The sequence below is a fragment of the Panthera leo genome, chromosome E2 (assembly GCF_018350215.1).
Source record: "Panthera leo isolate Ple1 chromosome E2, P.leo_Ple1_pat1.1, whole genome shotgun sequence".
Lineage (NCBI taxonomy): Eukaryota > Metazoa > Chordata > Mammalia > Carnivora > Felidae > Panthera > Panthera leo.
The window spans coordinates 57,555,878-57,561,791 of NC_056693.1; the positions used below are offsets into that span (position 1 = coordinate 57,555,878).

The 5,914-nt window shown below is 53.7% G+C and overlaps 1 long non-coding RNA gene across 1 annotated transcript; it reads left to right on the plus strand.

Moving 5' to 3' along the window:
• The first annotated feature begins 244 nt into the window (after positions 1-244).
• On the plus strand, positions 245-3,504 carry LOC122209160. Its single transcript, XR_006197470.1, has 2 exons — positions 245-512; positions 2,908-3,504. It is a non-coding gene; the product is annotated as an uncharacterized LOC122209160 (long non-coding RNA).
• The last annotated feature ends 2,410 nt before the right edge of the window (positions 3,505-5,914 follow it).

Genomic DNA, 5,914 nt, shown 5'->3' on the forward strand with positions numbered 1-5,914 from the left:
GCGGCGGCGACTGCAGCGGCCGAGGCAGGGACGCATCATGCGGCCGCGCTCATGGCCGGGCCGGAGCGGGCCCCGCGGCTCGGCTCGGGCACGTCCCGCCGGCCCGGTCTGAGGGAGGCAGCCGCCGAGCAGACACGAGAGCGCAGAGCCCTGCCTGGGGAGCCGGGCGGCGCGACCCCCGGAAGTGAACCCCGCGGGGGTCAGCGGCGCCGCGCTTGCGCAGTTCCGGCCGCGCCGCTCGGGCCGCGGAGAGGGCGCGGGAGGCGATTGGTGGGGGCTTGGAAGTCGTCGTGGAGCCGAGAGGCGTAAGGGCTGACGGTTTTCTGCCGCAGGCAGCTCGCAGCCGAAAGCTCCTCTCGCCAAAATCAAAGGCTCCATCCCAAGGGACGTGCGGAAGGGAAAGGATGGGGGCTACGGGCTGCCGCACGGTCCAAGCCGCGCCGTCAGGCTGTCAAACTCGGTGGAGCGCTCTCGTCCCGGAGGCCGCGGGGGCGGCCCAGAGCCAGCTTTAGGTGTGGCTTGTACAGCGTGCGGAGCGAGAACTCAGAAAAGGGGGAAATGGAGGAGCGGGGGTGGAAACGATTGGGCCGGAAAGCGCGTGGGGAGAAGGGGAAGCGCCCTGGACTGGGGGCTGCTGGGGTCCGCTGCGCCTCCGGACCCCGCTCTGAGCATCCCAGCGATTCCCTCCGGACGATAGGTCCTAAGTGCTTTGAAGGTAGACACATGCTTTATTTCTTTGACTTTCCTATAGTATTGGGGGCGACTTCCGCAGGGCTGGGAAGTAGGTGCTCAGTGTCTGTTCTTAAACTGGTAAGTGCTTGCTAAATCGTTGTAAGATTAATGACAGCCAAGGGATCTATCAGAATCTCCCTGTGTGCAAGCCACCTTCTCGCCATTTACCATTCTTGCTTCCAGAAAGTCACTCCGGCTAAACTTTTGGAAGTAAGGGTGGGGGATGCATTTAAAAGTTGAAACTTTTGTGACTGTACCTTGTACCTCTGTGTTCAAAATGGGGCTGTGAATTTAGTTCACCCTCTCTGAGCCTCCCATCTCCTGCTGTCTTTGTTTTGGGATTTGTTTCCACAAGGGAGGAAAGTGAGTGAGGCCTTCCATCAGTGACCAATTCTTTTTGCATGGGCTGAAAGAAAGGATGATTATCTGTGAATAACACCGTGACAGCAAGCGGGCCTGTGCTTGGGATATCTTTGTTATGAGCAGAGTTAAAAGAATAGGGCTTTAAAAAAAAGAAAATTTGCTTAACAGATGCGGAACTGGCTTGAACTTTCACCAGACAAAGTTGACTTTATGCCTCATAGCTATGGACAAGAATCATTTGCATCGCCTCTGCAGCCTGTAAAGTCATAAATAACTTAAAGAAAGGAGAAGACCCCAAGGAACCAGATAACCCAGAAGGGTGTGCCAGACAATGTCTAGTGTTCAGTGAAGATGCCTAATAATCTTTTTGGACCATTTCAGAGTCTGTCACAAAAAAGTGGAGGGTAGAGGGATCCCCACCCCATAATTCTGATAGCTCCCAACTTGTTTATATTGCCTATGCTTTTAATCCTGGCGTATCTTGTGTATCATAATTTTGACTGTGCGCCGCTTTCCTAAAGGAAATGGCGCGATAAAAGCATCCATTAAAATATTTAACAGTATTTAGCAGCAGTTGGCAAAAACAATCAACTGTTATCAAGGGTTTGTTTTGTTTTGTTTTGTTTTTTAATCTCGACAGAATTGGCATGTTTTTTCAAAAGGTCTCCTGCAGTCATTTCCCCTCTCCAAGCCTCAGGGTTTTTTTGTTTATCTCTAAAATAGGAGATTAGATTTGATTTCTAAGGTTTCTTCCTGTTTTAAGACTGTGGTTCAACCCAGAGTGTTTTGCCTCTCCCTGATTTCACTGAGGCCCTGGGACCAGAAAACCTAATATTTCCCATTCCCCTTGTAGTGAGAGGAAACTTCCCACCTCCCGGGTCAGTTCTGTTTACCCTTCAGGAGCTAGGTTCCAGCTCACCACCTATCCCAGGAAGCAGCCCTTTTAAAGTAAAGGCTCTATTCAAACATGTGGAAAGATGCTCGGCCTCATTTGCAGTCCGAGGAATGAATGCAAATCTGAAGTACAAGGAGATGCCACTTTTCACTTAGTAGGTTGGCAAAGATAAAAGGTTCGGGAAGGCTCTGTTGGCAAACAGTCCCGACTGATGCAATTGTAAATTGTTCATCTCTTTGCGGAGCAAGATAGCAATATGAGCCACAAAAATTTGACCCAGCAATTCCCCTCAGGAGTTTCTCCTACAGGTAGCCTTACCCCCGTGCACAAAGCTGTTTGCCCTGGAGTTCGTTCACACGGTAGCACGCTGTAGAAGCGAAGCAAAAGACTGGCAGTGCCCTGTAAGCCTGTGAATATATTAGGTAAAATACGTTGCAAAAAAAAAACAAAAAACAAAAAAACGTTGCGCACGCAAAAGGGAACAGCGTGCTTTACAATTGTAAAAAGGAAGTGAGGCGTGTTTTCACGAATTCAGATATCTGGTCTTCAAGCTATATCGGGTCTATTGTTAAAACTGCGTGTTCTAGTGTAAGAAAGCAGAGCGGGGAGATATATACGTTTATATGTACGTAGGCTATCCCTGGACAGATACACAAGAAATGGGCATGTAATGTATTGATTTTTTTTTTAAGTTTATTTATTTATTTGGAGAGAGAGAGCAGGGGAGGGGCAGAGAGAGGGAGAGAGGGAATCCCAAGCAGGCTCCGCGCTGTCAGCGCAGAGCCCTACTCGGGGCTCGAACTCACGCACGGTGGGATCGTGGCCTGAGCCGAAATCAAGAGTCGGGCGCTTAACCTACTGAAGCACCCAGGCACCCCTGTGACTTGTTAACTTTCTGGCCGTGTGTTTATTTTTAGAGACACAAAAATATAATTGAACGGAGTCAACACGCTACAGCAGGTGGGGAGGCACCTCACAGAAGAGACTGTCCAAAACGTGAAAAAGTGCTTGTTTTCACTAGACGCCCGGGAAACGCAGACTGAAACCACAGGGACGTGTTTACACGCCCACCAACATGGCCGGAATGAAAAAACACCGAGCCCTGGCAACCACCTGGAATAACTCGGAGCCTCTATCTGCTGCTGGTGGGGGGACAGGTAATCGTTAAACTCCCTCCTAGGGCGCTTAGGAGTATCTGCCCAAGCCGCACGTGCACGGACCTGTGTTCACCAGAAGACACCGGCTGGACGGTTCACAACCTCAATGTCCATGACCGACAGAATGGATAAATGGTGCGTACTCATACAATGAACTACCGTGCAAAATAGAGACCAGTCGCACAAACACGTGTCGGGTTAAAGAAGCAAGACCTGAGACGGTACGTGCTGCGTGGTTCCATCAATAAAAGGTTCGGACTCCCGGCGAAACTGGTCTTTGGTATGGGCACACGTGGCGGGGCAAGGGTTACCCGCGAGGGGGGGTGCCGGGCTACTAATAAAACTCGGTGTCTTGGTCCCGGTGCCAGCTGTGTGTTCCTCCAGCTCTTCCGCAAGTAGACAGCGGCAGAGAGAGAAAGAGGCGGGCACTTCCGGAGGTTGTACAGTGGAAAATCAGAGGTTCGTTCTGGAAGGGGGTTTGGGTTTTGCCTTAGGTTTTCCCGCGGGTTCTGTGGTATCGAATGCAACAGCCAGAATTAGGGAAGCTAGAAAGCTGACCGTCCACAACGCGTGGGTATTGGACGAGGCCCCGGGAGTCTCAAGAGCCCGGAGTGGTATGTCCTGAGCTCCTCGGCTCGGGCCACCTCGCCCCCGGCTGTGGGTGGAGCCTGCTGGGGTCCCCCGCTCGGTGGGGAAGGCGAATGGCCAGTGGATGGGTATGGAGGACCTACTGGGTGCCACACTCTGGGCTCGGGTCTCTGTCGCCTCGATGGCTCTCTCATGCCCTTTAGGGCTTCATCCTGTGGCGCCTTCCTCCCTGGAACCCCGTCTCAAACTTCCCCCTCCCTGCTTTGCTCCTTGCCACGTGTCCGCTAACGCCATACGTCGTTCACTTCCGGTGCGTCGTTCACTTCCGGTGCGGCCCATCCCCGGCTGCAGAGCAAGCCTCACGAGAGGCGGGGAGCTCTGTTGCTCTTGCCTGCTAGTCCTTCCCCAGCGCCCATCAGCCAAGAAATCGACATTGAACGAATGAGTGGGCACACTGTGCGTGGCCCCTTTCCTAGAGGAACCAACGGGCTCAGCGAGGTTAAGCGGCGGCTCAGGGTCACACAGCTAGGAGGGGGAGGGCCAGGAGTCAGACGCAGGTCTGTCCTCTTTCCTGCTGGCCTCCCCATAGACTCACCTCAGCCTCACAGCCCTCCGAAGTTGGTGTGATCCCTTCGCACAGCCGGGGAAACTGAGGCTCAGAGTTAAGTGATGGCCTAGCAGGGACAGCACAGCTAGCTTGCAGACCTCCTTCTGTCTGCCTGTGAAGATCCTGTTCCTTAGGCCGTACCACGCTCCCCTAAGGAGGGGGGGGGGGCAGGCCGTACACTAGGACGGGGCTATACGGAGCCCTGCCGCCTGTCTGCTCCTGCTGCCAGGGCCCAATCACCAACCCGCCTGGAAGCAAGGCCCCGCCCATCGTGCTCATCCTCTCTTTGTCCTGTTGGCTCATTCAACAAGCATTTAAGGATCTACTCTGTGCTTGGCACCTTGTCAGGTGTTGCAGACACGCGAGTGAGCAAAAGCAGACAAAGTCCCTGCCTGTTACAGAGCGCATAGACTGAGCAAATACACAAGTGCACGGTTACAAACAGGCGTGTTCCTATAAAGGCAAAGGACATGATGTGGTAAAAGGGTGTACCTGGGAAGCTGGCCTGCCCACCCCCCTCCAGGGGGGGTGTCACGTGTCACGTGGCTTCCTTTCAGCTGTGATATGCGAAGGACACACGGGTATTTGATAAGCAAGGGGGTGTTGGGGGTGGAGGAAGAGGGTTCCAGGCAAAAGGGTAGGTGGGAGGCCTCAGTAGAGGGCAGCATCGATCCTCTGAAGCTCTGCAAGGGGCCAGTGTGGGGAGGACGGGGTGGGGGGCAGGGGCACTGGGGGAGACCAGGCTGGAGAGCTTGGAAGGGCCAGGTCGTGCTAACACCCAGAAGGATTCTGGCCACATCTGAGGGGCAGTAGGAAGCCACTGCAGGAGACGGTCACATTTGTGGGGTTTTCTTTTTTTAATTTTTTTTTTTTTAGCGTTTATTTATTTTCGATACAGAGACACAGCGTGAGTGGGGGAGGGGGCAGAGAGTCGGAGGGGACACAATCCGAAGCAGGCTCCGGGCTCCCAGCTGTCAGCACAGAGCCGGCTGCGGGGCTGGAACTCACAAACCGCGAGATCACGACCTGAGCCGAAGTCGGACGCTCAACCGACTGAGCCCCCCAGGCGCCCCCACATCTGTGGTTTTTACAGGTCACTCCAGCTGCCCTGTGCAGAACAGACTGGAGAAGGGCAAGGATGGAGGCAGGAAAATGTCAGCTCGTAAATGTCAGTGGAGCCATGGAATCAGAACCCTCCACGCTTTGCGGTCGGCGTAGCATCATCATTAATGGATGCCAAACCACTGGGTGAAAGTTCATTAGGAAAACAGGATATCTAAATAGCCTAAAAGTATCTTTCCCGCAGATGACTAATTATTTACAAAGGGGAAACGAGAACCTTTACGGTAGGGAAACATGTCACCGTCTCAACCGTGGGTCAAACGGCAGCAGCAGTAATGAGACAGACTGGCGTGGGCACCTCCTGATGCAACGACACACATCGGTGCCGCTGCCCGCACGGTGTTCCCTGACGACAAAGGGGCAGTCAGAGACACCTGAACCGAGAGGCGTCCCATGAGACAACTGGCCTGCGCTCCATACGCACATCAGGACAGAGAAGGAGACTGACTT